Source organism: Dioscorea cayenensis, chromosome 15 (assembly GCF_009730915.1).
Source record: "Dioscorea cayenensis subsp. rotundata cultivar TDr96_F1 chromosome 15, TDr96_F1_v2_PseudoChromosome.rev07_lg8_w22 25.fasta, whole genome shotgun sequence".
Lineage (NCBI taxonomy): Eukaryota > Viridiplantae > Streptophyta > Magnoliopsida > Dioscoreales > Dioscoreaceae > Dioscorea > Dioscorea cayenensis.
Window position 1 is genome coordinate 7,060,986 of NC_052485.1, and position 12,956 is coordinate 7,073,941.

The window sequence follows — 12,956 nt, forward strand, 5'->3', positions numbered from 1 at the left end:
CCTCTAAATGGATTAATTTTCACCTTTCCTACGCTGCCAAACAAATTCTTATTAATTCCACCACTTTGTCTATTCAGGTCTACACCATGTCTGTCTATTCGCTTCCTACTTCTATTATTTCAGATATCTCTAAAGTGGTTAGAAATTTCTTCTAGAGTAGAAATGTAATAGAAAGGGCATCCATAATGTGTGCTGGAATTCTATGTTGACAGGTAAATCTGAGGGGGGCTTGGGAGTTAAGGACCTCTCTCTTGCAAAACACTCGTTAATGGCTAAACACATTTTCAAATATTTGAACAATGATAATTCAATTTGGGTTGACATTCTTCATGTTAAATATGGGAGAGTCAATTTTTGGCAAGACGCCATTCCTACTAAATGTTCGTGGTTTTTTCGCGGGTTATGCTATTCGGCCAACTTTATTAAACACTATTGCAAAATCAACTCTGTTAACCCTGAGTGTACTTCTTTTCTTTGGGACCTTTGGATTTTCGACATTCCGGTTGCCCTGAAGCCCACATACATTAATATGGATGTTGATCTTTCCAATGTTGTTCTGTCGGATCTGGTCTCGGACAATCTGTGGGATCTCAATTCACTATCTCTAATTTTTGGTGAGCTGCCTAACACGTTTAATTCTGAACATGTTACGGTCGACCCTGATCTTAGAAATAATTGGATTTGGTTGCCTAAACCCAGTTGTAACAAAATCTCTTCAGTCGTTTATCCTCATTTAAACAATCAATCATCCTTTTCTGATTCTTGGGTTGGTTGGAATTACTTATGGAAAATCCCAGTAGCCCCACGAGTGAAGCATTTCATCTGGTTGTGCATCAAGGGTCGTCTGTCTACATTTGCCTTTCTTAACCATCTGAACATTGGTCCGGATCGCCCCTGCATCTTTTGTGGTCTTCACCGTGACACCATCAATCACCTCTTTAACGACTGTGCTAGTGCCCAATAGATTTGGAATCAAATCATGCTCAAAACTAATCAGACCTTCAGCTTCCTGGATGATTTCCAAACTGGCGAATGGATCTTAACTTATCATACCTCTGCAAACATTCTTGCGCTCATCGCTGCTGGCGCTTGGTTCATCTGGATTTGCAGGTGTAATTATGCCTTTAAACATGAGAGACCGAATCTTGATATTTCTGTGATCAATGCCATTGCTCATACTAGAGAATTTGCATATTGTTCCAGTGTTACCATTGGAAAAAAGTTCATCCAGTTTAACTTCTCTCACATGGACGGTCCTTTCCTCTTCACCCACGCTGCTGTCAACCATGCTCGTCAGGTAAGATCCATTGGTTTCTTTATCTCTGACGCTCATAACTGTGTCTCTCTCGCAGGATGCGTGTCGCAGCCTATGAGAGATAACTCTTACGACGAGATATTCGCCATTGAGGTTGCTCTATCGACTGCCCTTGAGCACTGCATCAAAGTCAAAAGAATCTTCTACTCTCATCGTGGCGCCCTGGACATCCTTCATCGACCTGATTCCATGCTTTCTTGGAGATATCAGCTGCAAATAAGCAATCTTAAGTTTCTCTTGGATTCCAGCCTGCATCCAAACATTGATTGTATACCTCTTCCTTGGCTTAAACCGGCTGCTGATCTTGCCTCGCTGGGGTTTCGTTATCTGCACCTGAACCTGTTCTTCTCCGGACGTGACCTCCCTCGTTGGATTATGCGATCATTCTCTATTCAAGGCTACTCTTTATTGTAACGATATAGTTATTTGTTCTTCCTCCCTTCATTTTAGTGTTCTCAGCTCTTGTTTTTTATTTTTTAGTTTCTAATAAATTTAGCTTCTCAGTTGAGAAGTTCTTCTAAAAAGCACTTTCTCTTGTCTTGGATATCATCAAAGTTAACCTTTCCTCCATTCAGCACATTCATCTCCGACAAAGATCTCCATGAGAATCTCAGCTTCGGTAACACTCAGTAGCTCTGGAGAGCTGAACCTTGGTTCTGATACATCAACAACCGTTTGCTAGATTTAGGAAACCCAGAAATTCATTATATTCCCTCAAATTGGAATTTTGTGGCTATTCGGCTGGCTTTACATGGATTGAATCTTCATTTTATCTCTTTATTTCATCAAGGCAAGGATCTTTAACATTGGATCATGAAGACAATTAGGCTCAATTGTTTTTTTAATGTAACTGTAGTTTGCTTTGTTTTTGTTTCTATAGTTTTCTTTGTTTCTCCTTTGGTTGTTGTTTTCCTTCTTTTGTCCTTTATTTTGTTCACCTTTCTTTTTTATTAACAAAAGCATAAAAGCCTTTGGCTCTTTTTTTATCCATTGTACACATTTCTAATTATTATTATTATTATTATTATTATTATTATTATTATTATTATTGTTGGGAGTCGATGATGGTCTAAACAAATGTGAATAGAGAAGGGCACATGCCAACTTTTTCCCTAGAACCGACCCACCTAAATGCCCCTTATCAGTTGACCCGACGCCCGAGCAGGCCTTGTTTTCTTTTCTTGAAATTTGCATAAAAATTTTATTTAAAAAGCAAAATTGTTTTTTTGGAATCATGTATCTTTTGAGCATTAAAAGGCTTTATCAACTGCTCTACCTCGTCTTGGTAGTTAGTTGTAGAAAATTATATATATATATATATATATATATATATATATATATATATATATATATATATATATATATAATACCTTATTAGTCCTTCTTTTATGCATAATATACTTTTTTGATAGCTCTAATTTAATTTGTCTAGTGGAAATCGCTCTATTATTCGAATGAACAAAATCAAGTCCAATGGGGGATAGCAGTTTAAATTTCCGTCCATAAGGGCTGACATGGCATTTATAAAACTTTAAATATTATTAAAAAACTATCTCTGAGAATATAAAATACTTTCAATAAAGAAAACGGATTCAAGTTCAAATCTGATCCAAACCCGATACCTAAATCAAGGGACTTCTAACCATCTCTCAAGTTCACCCCACTGTCCACTACTATCTGGTCACTATCGCCGCTACAAGGGAACATTAACCATCTTCCTTTTTTGCATATGAGTAATTGTCACGCCCCGAACCCAGCTCAATTGGCCAGGGAAGCTGACAAACGGCCGTACATCTACAAGGCCGAATCCAAGTAGACATACAAGGTCTCAAAACCTGATCCAAACATAATAAAGAATCAGACTGAGTGTTTAAAAAAAGAAAACAACTTATTCAATCAAAACTTAGGCCCACACAAAAAAAAATGGTATTTATTACAAGCTAATTATTCGGCGAATTGCCCAATGATTTTTACTGAGCTGTCCACCACTCAACTCTACTCCTGATTTGAAAGGGAATGAGAACAACTTAATGAGCTTAGGAGCCCAGTAAGCAACCACTAAAAATATCGGGATCACAAAATGTTCAAAAAACTTTGAAAACATACAAAATGTAACATAATGAAATAAATATCAAAATGAACTCAGAAATCAGAAATAAACCAAAACAGATTTAATTTAGCAAAATAACAAGCATATAAGTCCCCTAAACAACTAATGTCAAAACAAAACTTCAGAACTCATTTATTTAAACTTGGTAACCCGAGTCAGATTTTAGAACTCATAGTTTTACCCTCGGTGACCCGAGCTAGAATATCAGAAGCCGTTATTCTTCACCGACGGAACGGTGCAAAACTATAGTTTCTATGTGAGAAGTACGTGTCAACACGGTCAGTGTTTAACCCCCAATGACAGGGTTATTGTACAGTTAATTAGGGACTATGAGTTTTATAGCAAAAATATGTCGGGTCCAAAATTATCATCAACGCAATAATATTGGAATTCAGTGATCCCATTTTCTACAAAAATAATTCCGATTATATCAACAATAACACATTTAGCAAAACAATAACTAATATTTAACAAATATATGAAAATAATTCATTGGTTTCTATAATAGAGGGAAATACGGTAACTAGAATTCTGATAAAAATTAAATAAATAAATTTTTCATTAAAGCCCACAAAAGCCAGCATAACTAACTAAAGATTTGATAAAAATTAAATAAAATGTTTTCATGGAAGTTCACATACGTCAGACAGTGTTCAAACCAAGACTAACAACTATTAAATGACCATTTAAATATTCATTTTAAAAATCTATTAAATAAACCAGCATTTAAAACTAAGTAATTAAATAACTAATATCATTAATAAGATAAATATGTGAACAAAATAAAATTGGTAATTTTTCAAGAGTCAAAAATGCGTATACATATATGTGTATTTATATGTGATTTACTTACCTGTCAAACGGCAAAAACTAAATACACCCTGAAAATAGACTTCCACAGAATACTCTATATTTGAGAGCACATCCCAAAGATATTAAGACGCTAAACATGCTAAAAAAATACACAAGGATATACAGTGGATCAAATTCCTGCACTATCATAATACTTAAAACATCCAACAATTCAATATATATATATGTGTGTGTGTGTGTTAACTATTCACACACAAAACTTCTCCACTAATCCTTATGAAATCAAAGCAAGCACAATATCCAAATCCTCAAATCAATTTAATATATATTGTAAATAAAGCACACTAAACTTCAACTGGTCATCTATACATACATTTTTAATTTTTATTTTTATTTTTACACTCAGACTGCAAAAGTATCTACCATACAAGAATAGTTTCTAATAAAAAAAACAAAATCAATGACATTATCATCATAAAAATTCATTAGCATCTGCACTCTAATAACTAATAAAATAAACAAAACTTACAAATCTATGCTTCATTATAATAAAAAGAATATATATATATATATATATATATATATATTATCAATATATATTTATGACAACTCTACACAGATCATGAAGCCATTATAACCTATCAATTTAATTTATATATATATATATATATATATATATTGTGTGTGCTAAGTTAGTGGGCGGCATCACACTAATTGCAAATTCACATTTAAATGAAAAACAAAATTTGGGAAAAAATTCCGATTTTTCCCCAAAATAATAATAAAAATAAAAATAATAATAATAATAATAATGTTTTTAAAAATAAAGAATTTGTGCATGAACGAAGACAACAACAAACACTCAAATCAATGTAGAAAAACCACTGTGCAATGGCCGGTTTTATCATGCAATAATCAAACCACTAAACACATATCATAACCTTAAACAAGAACATTTAGCAATGCCATGACAAGATCTAGGAGATAAAAATAATTTCACCACTTAGCCCTAGATCCTAGGAAGAGAACGCTTACCTCACAATGAAAGTGACACAAATCCCTTGACGAAGAGACCTATCCCTGTCCTCGCCGTTGGCACCACACACCAAAAAGGGAGAAGAGAAAAGAGACTAGATTTCTCTCTTTTTCTTAATCCAAAAGAGAATCTATATCGGAAGAAACGAGGAGACGTACGGCTAGGGTTTGGAAAACTGAAAAGTATAGAATATAAAAGGGTTTCCTTTTTAATCAACATAACTGTTAAGCATACAAGATTAAAAAAAATTATTAATGGTGTGGGGCCCACAGTAATGCTTTATGGGACGACAATGTTACACGAATTGAAGACATAACTCGGGTGGCCTGCCACCTCACAAACCCATTTCTCTCTCCTAATCAGCTCAAGTGTAAAACTTTTCTATTTTAGTAAAGTAACTGAAGCCACAATTTCTCTTCATCTTCATCCTTTTCTTCGCCTCACATCAAGCTTTTGCCGGTCCCCTCACGCCTGTCACCAGCCACTCGTCGCCCACTGCTCACCATCCTCATCAATGCAATAGCATCTCACATCCCCCCTTCCCCTCGCTACCCACCTCCCACGCGAGCATCTCACATCCCAAGCAGGTTCTCACATCGCCTGTCATGCACCCATGCTCATTGTTCGTTGATCGACCCTGTTGTCAACTCAGTAAGACAGTTTTTGTGTCTCACTTTGTGTATATGCGTGAGAGTGAGTGTTCTGCTGAAACTGCAGCTATTCTTTTTCATTCAAACAGCTCATGTATATTGGTTTGTGTTATGCTGAAACTGCAGCTATTTTTTTTTCATTCAAACAACTCATGCATATTGGGTTTGTGTTTTGCTCTACTGAAACTGCAACAATTTTTCCATTCAAACAACTCATATATATATATATATATATATATATATTAGGTTTGTGTTATGCTAAAACTACAGCCATTTTTCCATTCAAACAACAATTTACAGAATAAAAATGTCAAAGAAAATGTACCAAGATTAGTCATTTGGTTTAAGTATCATGATAATGATACAAATTTGGTTTGAAAAAAATGATAAAAATTGTTCCACAATCAAATTAAAAAAGCGGAAACGAATTTACAAATCATTCTTTGCTTCATTCTTAAATTAGGCATGTTTTCATTGGATTAGCATTTGATTATAGCTTCACCAACATCAGCCCACACTTGTCCAAGTGCAGATGCATTCTTGGAACAAAACAAAAGTCAGACCTCCCTAATCTTTGATGAAGTGTCAGTATCAACAGTTGACATGCAATACAGCCTTTTTATATTGCAAATTACCTCAAAAACTCTATTTCTGTCAAAAAGTACATAAAAATATCTAAGATCTCTTATGTTGTACTGCAAATCCACAAAAAAAAAATCATCAGAAACAAGTCATTTAATGACAAAAAAGAACATCACTGGGATCAAATTGTATTGCAATGGTATTCTTGCATATTCTGCTGCCAACTCCTCACTTTACAATCCAATATTGAATTTTAGAACATTAACTGATCGTTGCCGCCACGAGTGATGGATAAGAAGGTGATCAGAACTACAAGCTTTGCGTGGAAGCCGAGCTCTCCCAAGCCCAGCAATACCTGCACAAATACCTCTCTGATCCCGACCTCATCCCCTCTAACTCCTCATAACCCTCACATTCGGCTCTGGTCCCACGCATGGCTTGCATTGGCGGTACGCCCCCGATGCCCTCAATGGCATCTCCTTCGGAAAAAACAAATCCTAATCAAATCAAGCCCATCGAAATAGAGAAGGAATCAAAGAGAAAAACAATGGGCAGTGAGAGCCTTGATGGCCTGGCGGGTGCTTAAGGTGCCAGCGCCATCGTTGTCCGGCTGCTCGTGGAGTGAGTCACCAAGTTGCTTGGAGCACACGATCCAAGTTAGCATCGCGGCGGATCACAGTCGGTGCTCAATAAAAGCCTCACCAGCGAGGCTTTCCAATGGGCCGAGATCTCCTATCTCGATGCCGGATTGAGGGTTGCGGTTTCAATGACTAAGGAGATGAAGCGGAATTAGGGCATCAGTTATTTTAATAAAATAAAAGTTATACACTTGAGCCAGAATAGAAAAGTTATACACTTGAGCTGATTAGAAGAGAGAATTGGGTTTGTGAGGTGGTAGGCCATGTGAGTTGTGTCTTCAATTCGTGTAACATTGTCGTCCCATATAACATTACTCTTTGCATATAGCTTGGTTCGTCATCCACACCGAGGAGATCCAGGTCATCGTCGCAGTCCTCGCCGTTCACCATCAATGATAATGGCTTCATAGGAGCCATGTTTAAAATGTTGGAAACATTGTGTAGCTGAGAAGACAGTGCCATGCTGTGTTTAGAAACTTGAAAAAGCACCAATGCTTGATGTCTTATCCCGTTGTTTTTCTTGTTTCAAGCTTTTCTTTTCTTTTTTGATTTTTTTTCTGTGTTATATTATTTGGATGATATTGTTGTGCAATGAGAATTGCAGATTTATTTTTTTAAATTTAAGCTATTGTATGATTCTCAAATTTCATATTACCCATTCGTCTTATTGGTATCAAGCAATTTGGTTTGCTAAACAGCTTGTGCATAACATTTTGTTATATAATTTCATAAAGAATAACATTTTGATCTACATACACAAAGAATAACTATGATCGGTGAAGCCAACAAAGAATAACTATAAACTCCGTTCTGCTAAACTGTCTGCCCACTTCATTATGGATGGGGATTGCATAGGTCGGTGAAGCCAACAAAAGAATGTGTGACGATTGCAACAAAATTAGAGGTCGTCACAAAAGGAGAGAGAAATAAACTGAAGAAGTGTCTCTCAGTTTAACTTGGTTTGTATTGCGGAATATGAATATAAATGAAATAAATGATAATGGTAATAGTAATGGGAATAAAAACTGTGTTTGGTTGGAATAAAATTGTGGACCCCGCCAGCCTAGTGGGCCTACACCTTTCATTTGTCTCCTTAAAAACCTAGTTTAAGTGCTAACCATGGTTGCTTGACCCCTTAATCCCTTCTTCTTCTTCTTGTCACCTTGCTGGGAGTCTTTCTAGAGAGAGGATTTTCCGGAGGGATTTCTGGACGCCATCCCGTCAATGTCCCCTTCTTGGCCGAATATTTACACCCCCATGGTCATCTCCCCTCTTCATTCCTCCATCTATCTTCTTTCTCTCCATTCTCCTACTTGTTTTACTCCTTGGAAGTTGAAGAAGAAGGTCATCCATCACCGGAGTTTGGATCTCCACCGGTGGTCTTGGCATCCAGAGGTGAGGAGAAGAAGAACAAGTAGCCGCCGGCCTCCTTCGAAGGCAAGGTAGGCTCTCTCATTCTCTTGTTGATGATGGAGTGTTTACTAGAGTCTTGAGAGAAGCTTGTGCTTGTGAAAATCTTAAGCTTAGTGGTAGATTAGTTTCTAATTAATATGCATGTTTTGAAGCTCTTAGTGAGTGATCTATGCTCCCATGTGTCTATGGTTGCCTTTGATGTTGATGTTTGCATGAAGAGCTTCACCATTTTAATTTATGTTTGGCTTATCCTTGCATGGAGATATATATTTATATTTGCATGCATGAAACCATGGCTAGTGATTGTGTAGGAAGCTATATATTTGTGTGTGTATGCTTACATTTTCATGCAAGAGATTAAATAGTTGGTCATGCTTGAAACCCAAGCCAAAAACCCAAGTTTTTGCTTGCCAAATGAGTGTATAGTTTTGTAGTTTTGGCATGTGTGTTGGGCCTTGCAATTCCTGCACCCTTGGCATGACTTTCTAAGGCATTTTTATTTTCTTTTGTTACCAGAAATACTAGTAAACTTGATCCCTCTCTTGAGCTTTGCATCCCTACTTGTTTGCATGGAAAACAAAAGACTAGAAGCCCCAAGATGTGGTCCGGTTGCATGTCATGCTTTGATTATATAAGCATCAAGTATAGTATAGATATTTACATACACATTGACTCTTTGGCAGCCTTTTTAATATGGTAGCATATGTATATATATCCACACATGTTGGTCCTGCCACCTTAAATAATGTGATAATATATATATATATGCATGCATGCATTGATTTGTTACTTGTGCTAGAAGACTTATTTCCATCCTTGTTTCTCTCACATCCTATTCTTGTTCTTGTTAAAAATCATTCTATGTGCTTGTTTCACATCATTGTTTTACCACTAGTATTAGTATTATGTTAGGTCTATTTGTAGACACTTTCAAACTATTGTTGCTTTAATTAGGTATTTAGACTTAGTTTGATGTCTTTATTATAGGACCACCGTGAGGAATTTATTTGGATCTCAATTGGGATTAGACTATTGTCAAGTAAGTGATCCCTTAAACCCTTGTATTTAAAAGTTTGTTAATTTTAAATTTATTATTATTTATTTCTTGTTATTTCATTTTTTTGAAATTTTCTGAAAATTATTTGTGTTTATTCATTGAAATTTATGTTGGGGAATGCCATCACATTTTATTGCTTATATCTTAGATAAATAACCCCTAGACTTAGTGGGAACATAACATTTTTATCTTACCAATTTTTATGCTTATTTGTTTTCCCTTATTAACAATATTTTTATAATAATATTTTATTTTACTATCCAATCATACAACATGATGATTTGGAATTAAAATCTTAGTCATTCTAATAGAATTAGAGGGTTGGCGGATTTTGAGTAATTATTTATTCATTATTATTATTATTATTATCATTTTCTTTATGAGATGTTTTTAGTGGTAATTTACATTTCTTTACCTCTTAATGTGGGAGTCTGGCAGGATTTGGAAGTTGGAAATATTTTGTGTATTTAGCAATTATTTTAATTATTTAATTGTTTTTAGCATTTGTTATTTATTTTTTTATTTACTTTGTAATATTACCTGAATTTTTGGAAGATACGGGTGAAATTTCTGTATTCTTGACTTTGGAATCCGTATGAATATTTTTGGTCTCCAAATGAGCGATATGCAACCACGTCGGTGGGGGTTAAACCCACGACCTTGTCGACAAGTAATTTTTGGGAAAAATGAGGCTGCGATTGCTGCACGTGTCCGTTCGGTGAAATAATCAACGGCCACCGGTATTCGAGTCTCGGGTCACCGATGGTAAATAAATGATTTTTTTGTTATTTTTGGCTCGAGTGCATCACCGAGAATAAACAAATGACTTTTGGCACTTACAGTGAATTTGGAGACATATTCTGGATTTTGTTATCTACATTTCCTCCTTTGGTTTTGGATAATCCTTTTTGGCGCTATTGATTTTTGTACAATTTGATATTTAAACTTTTTGTTTTCAGTTTGTTTTGGATTACTTACTGGGCTATGAGCTCATGGATTATCTTTAAATCCTTTTCAGATCAGGAGCAGTAGACCCAGGGATCTTAGAAGGCTTCTATTAAATGTCTTCTTTGAAATTGTGTTTTATGTCTTATGGCTTATGTCTTTGCATCTGTTGTATTATTGTTTAAGAACCTCCTTGTAGGTCATGCTGTATTTCATTTGCCTTGTATTTGGGTTTGGTTGTAAACCTTAAGTTGTACTCTTATTTGGTATTTTGTCAGTTATTTTTCTACTCTTAGTCTGTGTTTAGGTTTTGAGGCCTTGTAGGTTCACTGGGCCCCGCCCTATTGGTCTGCCGCCGTTTGTCAACGCACCATATTCGGGACGTGACAAAAATTCACTGGGAAAAAGAGAAGGGGAAATTGTGATAAATTAACCATTTTACCCGTATTACTGATAAATAATAGTGAAATATTATTTACGACAAATTTTTTATTTGTGAAATATTTTGTATATCTTATTTACTTAAATTATTACCAAATATTAATTAAATAATTCAAAACAATTATTATTATTTTAATTAGTATGATTAGGTTTTTTAAATAAATATTTGGTGTAGTATACTTTTTTTAAAAAAAAGGATGAAACTGCCTCGTTTTGAAATAATTTAGATATTATTATTCATTTTAATGATTATAATTAAATATTTATGTTAAATAGTTTATATTATTCAGACCTTCTTGATTACTGGAACAATTATGGAAACAGGGCAAATATATCAAAATCTATAAATTCCTCCCCATTATCTTTAGATATGATGTAATGAAAATCAATCTTTAATTCCAGAGGTCAGGATTGAATTCTCATTTTTATACGTATCCAAATGGGTATTAGCATTAATATTTATGTCTATTTTCATTCCTTAGCAATCATTATCTTTATCCAAACACACCCTAATTTATGTTTGTGCTTGGAAGTGATTAGTCAAGTTAAAAAATCAAGATTGTGTTTAATTAGGATAGTTGATTCTCTAGTCCTCGTTTCTTTTGCCTTGAAGTTGCAGAAACTGAACTGAAAAACATATGGTCAAATCTAATGATGATAAAGTTGACTTGGAGGAATTTTTGAAAAAAATTTGGCAGTGTGCTTAAACCTAATGTTTCAAGAGATACAACCATCTATATATTATGTTTCCATCCTATAATGAACTCGTGGTTTATCTATATTTTCTAAAAAAAAAAACCATCTCAACTTTTAAAGCAAACATCATAAATTTGTGAAAACTAAGCGCTAAAAATAGAATAAACATGGGAGCGAAAGGTAAAAAAAATGAGGTGAAGTGCCTCATCTTTGTGAGGTAAAGAAATAGATTTTTTATAAAAAGATCAACGACTAGACTGCTAAAAAAAAAATAAAAATACACAAGTCTTAGCCAAGTGAGGGTGGAGCCCCACACATATAAAAAAGAGGCCACTCTCGCACAACTATTACTTGCACTTTAAAAATGAGACTTTATTTACGAATTGAACTGTTGTCCTTATAAAAAGTTTATATAAAGACTCAAATAGCAATAGACGTTGTATTAGAAAATGAGGGTTAGAATCTCCACATTTTTAAAGTGGGTTGTACACATTTCTAAATAATAATAATAATAATAATAATAATTATTATTATTATTATTATTATTATTATTGTTATTATTATTGTTGTTGTAATAGTTGGGAGCGGATGAGGTCCAAAAAAAAATGTGAAGACAAATAAATTACATCGTACGGGCTAGTGGTCTGCTGTGGATTGGAGGGTGCCCGACGGCCTCTCATGGAATTGGACCTTTATTTTGGGTTGGCTTGTTTTGTACCACATCTAGTGGATTGTGCTACTATGTACCGTCTTTTTATTTAATGCATGTGGTTTATCTATTTTTTCAAAAATAAATTACATCGGATACGTGAGGGTGATCGAACCTCTCTTTCTCAATTGTTTTTTTCCTATTTTATTGATTGTGTGCTTTGTTTTGTGAAACTATTCTTGAAGGTGACCGTTTTTTGTTTCTCGTCCTGCAGCTTTATATATATATATATATATATATATATATATAATTTCAAAAATCCATCCTATTTGATTAAACTTTTGGATTGAATGGGGATATGGAAAAAGATAATCCATGACAAAATACTCCAAATGCTTGATGACTAGACAAAATAAGTATAGATTATTGATTAAATGACGACATTAACACAAGGTGCAAGAAGAAAATGACGTTAGAACATTATTGAACTTCTATTCTTATTTGTTGACTGTAAGAGAAAAACTTAAAGATAGACTTGGTTCATTACTTAAAAATATCGTAAATATAACAAAATAGAAGTGAAGAACTGCTGAATTCTCTTACGGGTACCA